The 14,162-nt window shown below is 37.1% G+C and overlaps 1 long non-coding RNA gene across 1 annotated transcript in view; it reads left to right on the forward strand.

Moving 5' to 3' along the window:
- The window catches only part of LOC107506938, an 83,536-nt gene extending 72,931 nt beyond the window's left edge, over window positions 1-10,605 (forward strand). Inside the window, exons 5-6 of the long non-coding RNA XR_001596029.2 lie at window positions 4,810-4,839; window positions 10,099-10,605. This is a non-coding gene — a long non-coding RNA (uncharacterized LOC107506938). The remainder of the gene's footprint in view (window positions 1-4,809; window positions 4,840-10,098) is intronic.
- Window positions 10,606-14,162: the final 3,557 nt, after the last annotated feature.

Consider the following 14,162-nt stretch of genomic DNA (forward strand, 5'->3'; position numbering starts at 1 on the left):
ACCATAGACTTTTCTTGCAGGTGGTGGTGCTAAGTAAGAACGTTTACGCATTTTTTTGGAAGTTGTTGGGGAAGGTTGTCCAGGATTTCAGCTGATCCTAATTTTCACTGCATGATTCATATTAAAAAGTAAAAATATGCTTTTGGTCGATACTCAAAAAGAAGACAAGGAAAGGGCAGATGTCTGGAATAACACAGCCACACTGGGTCTTCTCTTTTATTTGCCTCTCCATGACAAGCAAAGCACTGGTTGAAGACATAGGAAAACTTTCCAAATTCATTTGAATTGTGAAGGCACAAACCCCAAACGTATCTAGGTAGTGATGTTTGTTCTGAGCTGTGGTGGGGCATTTAGCTCAGAATTACCACTTGGACTGGAGCAAGAGTGGGCTGGGAGGCTTTCTCTTTGACAATTGACAATGTCTATATCTATAGAGTAGGTAGAAACATAGTGAGGAAATCAGAGGAAAGCCGGATAGATAAATTTTCCCCAAATAAATCATATGGTTAAAGAGGAGAAGAACTTACTAGAACTCTAAAGGGGCTAATTGGCTAGAAGAAAGTTGTATTAGAAAATTTAAAAAAATGTTTCCAGTAGTCTTTTTGGAAGCTATGAAACAACAGTGATTTTTGAGGCTTCTTGAACTGTTTTCCAATTGTATTATCATAGACTTGTTTTGATTCAGGGCAGTTATAAGAAGAGCGAGCATGAATGGGATCTGTTTCCATAAAAGCAGCATTATTATATTCATTCCATCACAAGGTAGACTAACTCAACATCATGGTGACTCTGGTATACTGAAACTTTAATTTTAGCTAGAAATTGGCAAGCTCATTCTACCTATTGCAATCTTGTGTTTAGTCTCTTTTAATGGGCATTAATATTTAAGCTATTTAGCTAAATGAAAATTATTTTTATGGAAAGGTTAAGCTATTTATGCCTTTTTATTAAAGGGATGTTTTGGTTTTCCTGTAGAGACTTATCTTCACTTTAAAGAGTAAACATGAACTAAGCCATGGAAAGAAAAAAGAAAACGTGGAATGGTAGATCAGAAGAATTCCTTTCAACATTTGATGAATTTACAATTAGATAGAGATTGTCAAAATGGTATTTGCCAAAGCCCAGACAATTGTTTTCCTTTTTTCGGGTTCGGTGGAGGTGACGATGTTAAGGAGAAAGAACATTAGTAAAGAAATTCTGAGCTGGGAAACTAAGCTCTTTCTGCATGTTTATGAACAAACTAAAGAAAATGGATAGTCCTCTGGGCACCCAGGGTTGCACTTCTGTGGGAAATCCCTGGCCGTCCTCCCACAGTAGACTTTACGTAGCTCCACCCATTGAGACAGGGTTGACGAGATGATCCGTTTTATTCCTAGTGAATTCGTAATACAAGCTCATTTTCTCTTTTCAGTTGTTTATTGCTAAGTATCATGCACCCAACTGCTTCCCCACCTGCCCCCATCCTCACCTACATAGTGGCAACTGTGCAGACTGGGAAAAACTTTATAATGACTAATGCATTGGTATCATGGAATAATCCATATGCCATCAGCTTGAAAACAGATTTTTGAAGATATTCTAAGATGGGGCAGTGGAGTTGTTCCCATGGTACCTACAGAGAAGATTAAGAAGAAAGGGCTGCTGTGCCGTCGCAGGAGGCAAAAACTCAGGAAGGTAATGTTGATGACTTCAATCAGAGCCAGGACAATGGGGTTCTCTGCTTCAAAAACACTTTACCTTGATCTACACGTGATGAAACAAGATGCTCTGTGCATCATAATCTGAGTCTTTGATCAAAAGGCATGCCCTCATAGCCAGTTATGTTTAAAAACACCCCAACAGGATCTTCCTTCTAAATGTATCTAAACCCAAGGTGGGAGTGATCTTACCTTATACTATCAACCTCATCCTGAGGATGTGAAAAGAAATTCAGCCTCACAGTGCTCCCTGAAAACTATGCCGGTGGCATTTTGGGGACTGCTAATGAGAACCATAAAATAACACTAAAGAAAGATCTGAACGAACATGCCAGATGACTGCATTTGTGCTCCCTGAATTGGGTGTAAGATTTATGAATTGAGTTCGGGGCTGCCTTAGCATCTAGCCTCTCATAAAATTTGGCTGCAGCCCCTGTTTAAATAAAATGGAAGATAAAAGTAGTTTCAAGAGTGTGATGAAAGGATTGTGTTATTGAAATGCTAATTTAGATGTGGTAACTGCCGAAGAAGAGATGGCCCCTCTATCGATACAGAGCCTGCACTTTGAAGTACATGCCCAACAAAAGCTCCTTTTCTCCAAAGTTGTGTGTGTGTATCTGTGTGCATGTGTACCCATGTGTGTGCATGTGTGTGCATGTGTGTGCGCATGCACGTATTTTACTGTTTGACAAACCGTTCCATGAGTGTCAATCTTTTGGTATGTTTCTACCCAAGGGATTTCTCTGTGGCCGCTTTAACACACATTTTAAATTATTGTTGGTTGAACACATGAGCTTTCCTTTCCAAATACCACTGCATGTTTGACACGATTTGGAACCTTCTAGAAAAGCTCCCTGTCTCAGTGGCTCTGATCCTGAACTAGGTAATTTGTTTGACTAGATTATTTTCCTAAGGCAAAGGGAAGAAAGTGCCCTGTCTGTCGCCAACTCAGTACCAGTTCAGTGAAGAGGCCATTCCCACAGACCTTTGACTTTGAACCCCTCTAGTGAAATGGCTTCACCCATCACCTCAGTTAGCTTCAGCAGAAAGATAATCTTTTGGAAACTGAGCAGTACCTGGGGCTGTTGTCACTGTAGATAAACAAATGCACACTATTTGAACCATAGGTTCTCCCTGCAGCAATGCAAATCAAAGAGTAAATGCATTTTGAAACAAACTAAGCCATAGGTTTTTAAAACTCAGCACTGTGACAAAAATGTTCAGCAAATCTGCCATTTGTGTGTGAAATCTGAGAGAGAATTCATCAGGGCTTGGGTTTACTTGTAAAGACAGTAACCGTGAAAATTGTCAATATACCACTAATTGTGTGTGTGTGTGGGGGGGTATAGTATTTATTCTTTTCAAGTTGCTTTCTCCTTGAGCACAATCATTAAAATACACATGGAGCCTCTGGAGTAGTTATACTTCCTTTCTGTAATTATAAAGGTAGAGGCCGCTAAAGCATAATACCTGGGAAATAAAAAGGATTCAGAGAGAAATGGAAAAAACACACGACAGAGATGAAAAATACCATGTTGGAGCTCGCAAGCCCTGGCTCAGCCAGGGCTTTCAGGTCATTCATCTTGCCTTTGATTTGTCTGCCTTTTCACTTCAAATAGGTTTACAGGTTTTTAGCTGAAACCAATTAAAGAGAGCCAATTGGCAGGGTTAGCACTTGTGGTGTTTATGGTGCGCATTGTATTGATTTATGCCGCTCAGCAGTTACAGTGAAAAGCAAACTATATGAAGAAGAAGGGAAACCTTATACAGGGGAGGCATTACAGTGCACAGGATTAATGCAAGGACAGTAATGAACGAGCCATAAAGAAAGCTGCTGACTATGCAAGATCGGGCAATGAGAATTTTTTTTTTTCAAGAACAACACACGAATGGCAACAATTTAGTAACAAGTAATTATGCAAGATGCTTAATATCAGTTGACAAAGCACAGCTCTTTCACTCAAAATAGCAGAACAGGATGCAGGAAAAGGAAGTGCATTTGCTGGCTGTGGTAGCATGCCTTGAGGTTTAACATGCAAACACAGAGAGATCTGAGGGAATGTGTTCCAGGAGAATGTTGTGTGGAAGTTAATAAGTAGTAAGATAAACATACCTTTTTAGATCTTGTAATTTGGGGGAAAAACAGTAGATCGCTTAAGCCTGAGAAGGAAAAAATATTGAATGGAATCTTTTAGAAAATAGGAAGCATCGAAGGGAATACTCATAAAACAGGGGTGGTAGAGAAGAGCATTGAACAATTTCTGAGGTCTTTCTGCCTTCCACTTGCACAGGCTACGAATGTTCCCTGTGATACCCTTGGTCTTGAGGAGTTGTTGGTAGTTTACACATTAGACACTCAAAACCATCCTCATTGACAGGGAATAGAGAGGGGGCAAAATATTGGCATTTTTGAATATAAGATTAAATGACTCTACCTTAGGGTGGGGAGGGGGAGAACTGTAGCCTTTTGTTTGTAGCTGTTTACTACATAGGCTTATAAAATTGAGGAAAGGTAACAGAAAAAATTTTCACAAGATATAAATTCTTGGAGATAAAAAGATTTGATCATTGAAGAAAAATAATATTTTTAAGCAAGTAAATGACCAGCTTGAGTTGTTTGGAAAATAACTCAGGTTGGACTGTCATATAAGACTTTTATAATTTAGTGTTAAACTTCATAGAGACAGGTAAATCAGACACAGCCTTGAATATTTGTAATAATAATAGTAATTATTATGATGATGCTAATATTCTTGACTTGTCTTTAATAACTTATCCTCTTATTTTTCTTTTAAGTATGATATCATACACTCTTTGATTATCAAAACAATCCTGTGAGTTTGTAAGCTTAGACATCGTTATCCCCATCTGAATGATGAAGAAATAACCTCAGGGAGATTAAGTGATTTATTGAGGCAACTGAAAAGAAGAAGGGGGGAAGGAACTAATAGTTATTGAAGACCTATGACTCACCCAGATCTTGTACTCTCTCTCTGTGTGTGTGTGTGTGTGTGTGTGTGTGTGTGTGTACAAAGTGTGTACAAATATATATTTCCTAAACTAGGTATCAATTATTCTTTCTTTTTTTCTTTTTTTTTTTTTGTTTTTACAGATGAAACTGGACTCAAACAATTCTCCACAGGTGAGTGACAAGCAAGAGGGGACACATCTCAAGCTCTGGCTACTTACATTTTCTCTCTCTCTCTCTCTTTCATTTGACCATGATGGTTATTATGTTGAAAAGGAAGTTTTCTGGTCTAACATATAAGAAGCTTAAAAATCATCATGCTATCTTAATAACAAGTAAAAAGCTGAACAAACCAAAAAAGTCAATATCTCTTCTTAGATCCATTAGAGAAGTAAGAGCACAGGACCAACTTCTGCACCTGAAATTGGAGAGGTGGATACAAAAAAATCACAACTTGAAGAACAGAAACCTAGGAGCAGGAACTTCCATGGGAACCAGTACCGGGACAAGAAAAGCTGAACTGGGATTGATGAATTGCTGGAGACTGAGTGTGAACAACTTTGAGAGAGAAAAATTCCAAAGGAACTCAGTCATAGGGTGGCCCTCATACTTTTGTGAGTTTTACTCCAGGAGCTCAACCACGTTCTCACAGGGAAGATCAAGAAAAAAGATCAGGCTTTTGACAGGGTGGAGAAAAATAACCATTTTAATCTATGCCAAAGCATTCTGTTTCTCTTAAAGACTACCTTCAAGAGAAGTCATTCTATAAAAACTTAATCTACTGAGGTATCATTGATACCTAGCTGACCTAGGGGAAGGGAAATACTCAACTCCAGCTGGCTTTAGCCATCTTGTACCACCAAGAGGGTTAAAAAAAAAAAGAAAAAGAAAAAGAAAAAAACAAAGAAACACTTGTGAAGTTTATAGCCCAGGAACACAGACTCACTAAAATCTGAGACCCAATCACAGGACTACAATTATTATTACTATTTATAATAATTCTTAATGTGTATAAGCCTAATGACAGTATTAAAATACATGAGACAACAACTGATGGAACTGCAAAGAGAAATAGATGAATCCACTATTATAGTTGGAGACTTTAACACCTCTCTATCAGAAATGGACAGATCCAGCAGACAGAAAATTAGTAAGGGCATAGTTGAACTTAATACTACCACCAATCAACTGTACATGATTGACATCTATAGACTACTTCATCCAACAACAGCAGAATGCATGTCTTTCACAAGATCACATGGACTATTCACTATGATAAACCACATTTTGAGCTGTAAAATGCTCCTTAACAAATTTCAAATAATAGAAACCATACAATGAATGTTCATACCACAATGGAATTAAACTAGAAATCAATAACAGAAAGATACCTGGAACTTTTCAAAATACTCAGAGATTAAACTACATTCTTCCAAATAGCACATGGGTCAAAGAAGAAATCTCAAGAGAAATTTTAAAAGATTTCTAACTGAAAATGAAAACATAATTATCAAAATTCATGGGATGCAATGAAAGCAGTGCTTATAGATAAATTTATAGCGATGAATGCAAATATTAGAAAAGAAAATAGATGTAAACTCCATGATATAAGCTTCCACCTTAGGAAACTATAAAAACAAGAGCAAATTAAATCCAGAGTAGCAGAAGAAAAGAAATAATAAAAATTAGAGCAGACATCAGTGAAATTGATAAAGAAATCAATATAGAAAATCAATACCAAAAAATTGCTCTTTGAAAGATCAATAAAATTGATAAAGTTCTTTTTAGACTAAGAAAAAAAGGGAGAATACACAAATTACTAATATCAGAAATGAGAGAGGACACATTGCTACAGAGAACATGTGTATCGAAAAGATACTAAAGGAATGCTTTATGGCCACAAATTCGATGACCTAGATGAGATGGATATATTCCTTTAAAAACATAACATGCCAAAACTCACACAAGAAGAAATAAAAACCTGAATAGGCCTAAATCTATGTCAGAAATTAAATCCATAATTAATAACTTTTCAAGACAGAAAACACCAGGCCCAGCCAGATATGTTTGAAGGTAAATTCTACTGAAGGAGAAATGATACCAATTCTACTTAAGGAGAAATGATACCAATTTTCTACAATCTTTCAGAAGATAAAAGTAGAGGGAATACTTTCTAAAATATTCTATGAGGCTAACATTATCCTAATACTGAGCCAAAGACATCATAAGAAAAGAAAACTACAGACCAATATCCCTCGAGAAGATCTGAGCAAAGATCCTCAAAAAAATCTTAGCAAATCAAATCCAACAATATATGAAGAGAATTATACATCACGACCGGGTAGGATTTACTCCAGTTATGTAAGGCTTGTTCAACATTTGAAAATCAATTAATGTACTCCATCACATCAACAGGCTAAAGGGAAAAATTACATAACCATATCAATGGATGCATAGAAAACATTTGACAAACTTTAATACCCAGTTAAAATACCTGGTTATTCAGGAAACTAGAAATAGATGGGAAATTTCTCAACTTGATAAAAACATCTACAAAAAGCCTACAGCCAATATTATACTTAATGGTGAGAAACTAGAAGCTTTCCTGCTAAGATCACAAATAAGGCAAGGATGTTTCCCTTCACCACTCCTTTTCAACATAGTACTGGAAGTATTAACTAATGCAATAAGACAAGAAGAGGAAATAAAACATATACAATTGAGAAGGAAGAAATAAAACCATTTGTGTTTGTAAATGACATGATTGTAATGTAGAGTATCTGAAGGAACTGACTTAAAAATTGAAATAAACAATATAGCAAGGTTGCAGGATACAAGGTTAATATACAAAAGTTAATCACTTTCTCATACATCAGCAGTGAACAAATGGAATTTAATATTTAAAAAACGATACCATATACATTGACATTTCAAAAATGAATACTTAGAAATGAATCTAAAAAAAATACATACATGATCACTATAAGAGGATTTATGAAATTTACACAAAGAAATCAAATAAAATCTAAATCGAGATATTCCATAGTTATAAATACAGAGACTCAATATTGTCCATAACTTGATTTACTGATTCAACACAATCTCAATCAAATTCTTATTTTAAAGTTTGTATGAAAAGGCAAAAGACCCAGAATAACTAGTTACTAATGAAAGAAAAGAACAAAGTCTGACTGACACTACCTGACTTGAAAACTTACTCTAAAGCTACAATAGTCAAGGCAGTGTGTTATTGATATAAAAATGGATAAATAGATCAATGGAACAAAATACAGAGCCCAGAAGTAAATCTATATGAACATACTCAATTTACCTTTGACAAGGGTAAAAGCAATACAATGGATAAAACATTGCTTTTCAACAAATGGTGCTGGAAGAACTGAATATTCACATGCAAAAATTTAGGCATAGCCTTCAAATCATTCAAGCACACACAAAAAACTCAAGATGAATAGTAGACCTAAATGTAAAATTAAAAACTATAAAACTCCTAGATGATAACACTAGAAAACCTAGATGACCTTAGATAATCATTATAGTGTCATACAGAATATTTACAAGGCCCTATTATGTATGATACCATAATGATGGATACATGCCATACATTTGTAAAAATGTACAGAATGTACAATACTAAAAGTGAACCCTAATGTGAACCCTAATGTAAAATATTATCCATTATTTTTATTGGTTAAGTCTTGCAACCTTATTCAATGCATATTAGCACAATTAATATTCTACACATCTGCTGTTGTCAGGCAATCCACGCCTTCTTATTAAATTATTTGTGCAATTACTTGTTTTAATGGCTGTCTCCCACACTAGAAGTTAAGATCTTGAGGACAAAAACTATGCCTGTCCTTAGACGATAATGATGTTTCAACGTAGGTTCATCATTTGTAACAAATGTACCACTCTGGTGGGAGATGTTGATAGTGGGAGAGGGTATGCTTGCTGGGGGACAAGTGATATATAAATGGTAACTCCTTTTACTTTCTGCTCGATTTTACTGAGAACCTAAAACTGCTATAAAAAATGAAGTTTATTTAGAAAAAAGGAAGTTCTACATAAACCTCATTATTCACTCAGGTCAAACTGAAAAAGCACTGTGGTCTGTTTACAGTCTTTGCTTTCATCTAGTTTAGAATAACTCCTTTTCAGTGCACATGTCCCTTCCTCTAAATAACTTTTCCCCATCTTCCTTAATACATGGAAGCCATAGCCTCTCTTGGCTCCCAAGACCTGTAGCAATTTTCGTTGTCGTGGAACATGGAAGTGAGATGGCCATATGATTCACGATTTAAATTAAGACAATTTTGAAATGAAAGAGGGCATTATTAAAAATTACACCAAGGTAACAGGCATACACTTGGACTGTCCAGGGCAAAATGGGAAAAATGCTCCTCCTTACCCATGGTGCCATATTTTCCAAGGAGAGAGGAACCAGATGTGTGTGTGTGTGTGTGTGTGTGTGTGTGTGTGTGTGCGCGCGCGCGCGAGCGCGTTAGTAGTGGACTAAATGCATTTTAACAACAACTCTACTTTTTCCCTTTAACCAGCGGGCAGCTCAGGGGTAGGCTACATTTTAACGTACCTGTTCTACTTTTGCTGGGCCTGCTATGTCTCTACTATTTAGCAAGTGTTCATTGAATGAATGAATGGGCTAACAAATTAGCTGCACTTCTTTGTTTCTTGTGTCAACTCCCTCTATTAGAATTTCTAATTATAAGTTACCTCTTTCCTTCAGCATCCTTCACTCTGTCTGAGCGATATTATTTCACTTAGATGTGACTCACTCACTAGCATTTATTTCTCACACTGATTTCTTTAAAAATATTTATTGCTTTGCTGGTTAAAGCCACACTAACCCAGTAATTACAGCAAATTTGTATGTCAGGATTTGAAGGCTGGGTTGTTGGTATCAGCCTGGTGAAGTTTGGTAGAGGAAAGCTTGAAAAATAGTGGATTTGGGCAAAGACAAAAATACTCCCTCAAGTAGGAAGAATGGCATCCTAAAAAGCATATCATGAAGACTTTGAGATTACTTTGTTTATTATATTTAATATGCATACTAAAAAGGAAAATAAAGAATGGAGTTGATTTGGTTGCCTACTGCACAGTTGACAGAGGTATAAAAAGATGTATTAAAGTCTTAATAACACAAAATATTTTTAACCAACTAAGTAAAGAAATGAATAAAATAAAGAATATTCTTTATTTGAGAATCCAAAGAAAGTACACTGGGATGCGAGTTCAGAAACCTAAATTCTAGGTTTGGCTGAGTGGAGTGGAGTGGCTGTGTGACTTAACCTCCAGGGGCCTCATGTTTATTTATCTGAAATGTGAGGGAATTCAGACTATATACTTTTTTGGGCCTCTAGATTTTAACAGTCTCTTTTATGATTTTTTTTGTAGGTTCTTAGGCAAGAACACTCAGAAGCAGAAAAAGCAGCTCGTACTGTGTCCTGAATTCTAAGAGACTTCGGCTCTCCACCTGCACAACTCTATTACTATGGTATAGTGACCTTGGACCTTTTATGTTCTCATTTAGTTACTGGAAGGACCCAGTTACCCTTAGAAACAGGGCTCACAATTTCCCAGCTTGGAGAAATTTAGTCCAACCTCATAATCTCATAGGAGAGAAGCTAATGAATGCTCAGAGAGAAAAAATATCTAAATTTACATAGTTAAGTCATAGCAGAATATTTGGTGAAACTATGTTTTCTGACATTGTTTAAGTCTTCTAACACTGCACTGCTTCAATCACTCACTCATTCACTCATTTATTTATTCATTCAGTACTTTCTGAGTATCTACTATTGATTCAACATTTTTTTCACCTGTTAAGAGTCAAAAAGACAGGAAATAAAATGCCTGTGTAAAAACATGATCTTTTTAGACATATGTGTTGATTAAATCTCATTGTGGGAATTCATTTTTGTAGTTGTTTTCATTTAACAGCTGTTTGTCTTAGCATTCTCACTGAATAATATTATACATTTGTTTTTCTAGTGTGAGCAGTATAGCAGAATGATAGATATTGCTTGTATTAATTAAAATATACCAAGCTTCAGAAACTATAGCCCCCTTTAACTCTCTAACCCCTAACAAATATAATGGCTTAGAGAACAAAAATTTTATTTAATTTTTTATTTAACAGAAAAATAGTAGCTCTGCTCCTATTTTAAGGGACCACACTGATGAAGGCTTTGTCAGCTTCAGTACTTCCTTATAAATTTATGCTTGGTATTAATATTTGGATTAATGAAGGGGACGGGCATAGATGTTTGCATGTAAGTGTTTTGGGTCAGGCCTTGCCATGGCACTGAACACTTTTGCTTACATTCTATTGGCTACAACTCAGTCACATGAACACATATAAAGGAAAGGTAGGTTGGGAACTGTAGTCCAACTCTATGCCAAAAAGAAGAAAAAAGTGCCAGCAGTCTTCGCCACATTTTCCATGCACAATCACATGGTGAACTGTGTCTCCAGATCTTTTATTAAGTCATTGCATGAATTCCAGTTCAGATTTCGTTCAAGTTTATGGAGAATGGTTTGCTTTGATCATTAAATGGATATTCATCCTTGTTGAAAGTTAACTTGCTTTTTTCTGTGGTGTTGCCTGATGCTTTTAGAGTTCTGCAGATAAATTTAAGTTTGATATTGTTGTTTAATAATCAAACACAGAACATGAGTTTTAAAGTTTTGTCTTTATGTCTTGCTCATTTTCTTTTTCGCCACAGATAACAAAACATAATTGTGCAACATCTCTAGCAACTTACATGATATGCTTTATTAAAACAAACCAAAGAAACAATGGTCAAGATGGCCGAGTAGGTAAATGCTGTGTTTGCCTCTTCTCACAACCACATCAAAATTTCAACTAAATTACAGAATAACCACAATTGAGAATCTCCTGAAGTCTAGCTGAATGGAAGTCCTATAACTAAAAACATACAAAAAAACCACCTTGAGGCTAGTAGGAGGAGTGGAGATGCAGAATGAGCTAGTTGCACATTTGTGTGTGGTAGATAAAAATTGAGATGGTTTTCTCAGCTACAAGGTCCCCCTGGAGGAGTGAGGGGTCTCAGGCCCACACTGGGCTCCTTATTCCAGTACTTGGAAGAGAAGTTCCCTTAACTTCTGACTGTGAAAACCAGAAGAGATTGTGGCTGAGACAAAGGACAGCTGGAGCCCCAAGTAATCTTCTTAAAGGGCCCACATATGGACTTACTCACTGACAAACTCACTTATCCAGTGCTGAGGCAGCAGCTTGAAAGATACCAGGGACATATGAGGAGGAACTGAATTGTCTGGCTTCAGGGTAAGAGCTAGAGGAGCATCTTTCTTCTAGACAGAAGTGCTGGCTGAATCCATTATATTTTTTGTTGAGCCCTCCCCTGTCCTGGCGTGTAGATACAGGTGGCTACCATGTATATGTCTCTATCAATCTGGCTAACACTGGTTGCCCTGCCCCGGTGATTCCCTGAGACCTTGCCACACCCAACTTGCCAGCCTATCCAAGCTGCTTCCAGTATTTTTTTCCATGCAAATGTCTTGTCTTGGCTCACACTGAAGGCTTTTCTAAAATTTCTCAAATCAGCAGCATCTGGCCTCAGCATGCCCTGTACCTTTTGCTGAGCAGCCCCAAGCCCAGCACTAGAGGCAGCTGGCCTTGGTTTATAGTTTGGCCTCTTGAAATACCTCCAGTCTCAGTGTGGGTGGTGGTCATCTAAAGATTGCTAGGTAGCTCATGCCAGGTGGCCCCAGGTAGAGAACACACAGGCTAAAGCTAAACTTGCCTGCAGTGGGGCCAGCTTCTGACCAACTCAGAGCATCACCCTGGGTCACATCTGAGGATGATACACCCAATGGGCAGACTGAGCAGGCACCAGAGCCCTGCTAAATTGAATCCTGCTCTGTAGGGTCAGCCCCTGCACAACAGCTCCTCCATTGTAGTCATGACCGGTCCTCATGACCATGAGCCTGAGGGTCAATTGATGTTCAAATGGCAACCAAGGTTCAACTATAACAGAAGAGCACACAGAACCTATACAAAAAACACACCTGGAGCACCTGGCTTAGGTGACCAGAGAGACTTTGTCACTGGGTCCCATACAACACCAACTACTTAAGGCTACTCTACTAAAACTGGGAGACATAACAGCCTGACCTAATACATAGAAACAAACACAGAAACACAGCCAAATGGTGAGACAAACAAACATGTCCCAAATAAAAGAAGAGAACAAAACTCCAGGAAAAGAACTAAACAAAATGGAGACAAGCAATCTACCAGATGCAGAGTTAAAAACACCGGTTATAAGAATGCTCAATGAACATAGGGGAAGAATAGATAAACTCATTTAAAACTTTAATAAAGAGGTGGAAACATAAAAGTAGAGGTATAAGACATAAAAGAGAACCACTTAGAAATGAAGACTACAATAACTGAAATGAAAAATACATTAGAGCAGCAGTCTCCAACCTTTTTGGCACCTGGGACAGGTCCTCCTTCAAGAATCTAATGCCTGAATCTGAGGTACAGCTGAGGCGGTGATACTAGTACTGGGGAGTGGCTGCAAATACAGATGAAGCTTCTCTTGCTTGCCTGCCGGTCACCTCCTGCTGTGTGGCCTGGTTCCTAGCAGGCCACAGACCAGTACCAGTCCATGGCCTGGGGATTAGAGACCCCCAAATTAGATGGAATCAACAGATTACAGGAAGCAGAGGACTGAATCAGGGATTTAAAAAAAAAGAATAGCAGAAAACATCCAATTGGAACAGCAACAAAAAAAGATAGCTTAAGGGGCCTCAGAGATACCATCAAGTGTACCAATATTCGCACCAGAAGAAGAAAGAGAGCAAAGAATCAAAAATCTATTTGAAGAAATAATGATGGAAAACTCCCTAAACTGGAGAAGGAAATAGACATACAAGCCCAGGAAGCACAGAGAGTCCCAAACAAGATGAACCCAAAGAGGCCCACATTAAGACATATCATAATTGAAATGCCAAACATTAAAGACAACAAGAGAATCTTAACCCATTTTCTGTTTACCCCGAGAATACTTGCAGGCGGCACTTGCTGCTACAGTGTTTACCCTGAGATAACTTGCAGATTATAGTTCTAACTTTACTCCCAAATCTTGCTATGAAATATCTCACTTTTATTACTATTTTCAAATTGCTCTACTATATTAATAGTCTTTGGAAACAAATGACATCGTTCTATTTATAGGATTCTGTTTTTAGTAGTGGTATTTCCATTTATAAAATATAGTAATTCTTGATAGCTGAAAATGTCAAATTCTAGAAAACATAGCATTCCTACACATGATGTTAACATTGTTCTCAGACTGTTGTTAGCCGAAGACCCATTTGATTAATTCAATTTGTGTATACATTTCTGTTACATTAGGGATAGAGACAAGTTCTGTTTAGAAATCACTCTAAGAACATTTTTTATATTTTAT

The sequence above is a fragment of the Rousettus aegyptiacus genome, unplaced genomic scaffold (genome assembly GCF_014176215.1).
Source record: "Rousettus aegyptiacus isolate mRouAeg1 unplaced genomic scaffold, mRouAeg1.p scaffold_m13_p_7, whole genome shotgun sequence".
NCBI lineage: Eukaryota > Metazoa > Chordata > Mammalia > Chiroptera > Pteropodidae > Rousettus > Rousettus aegyptiacus.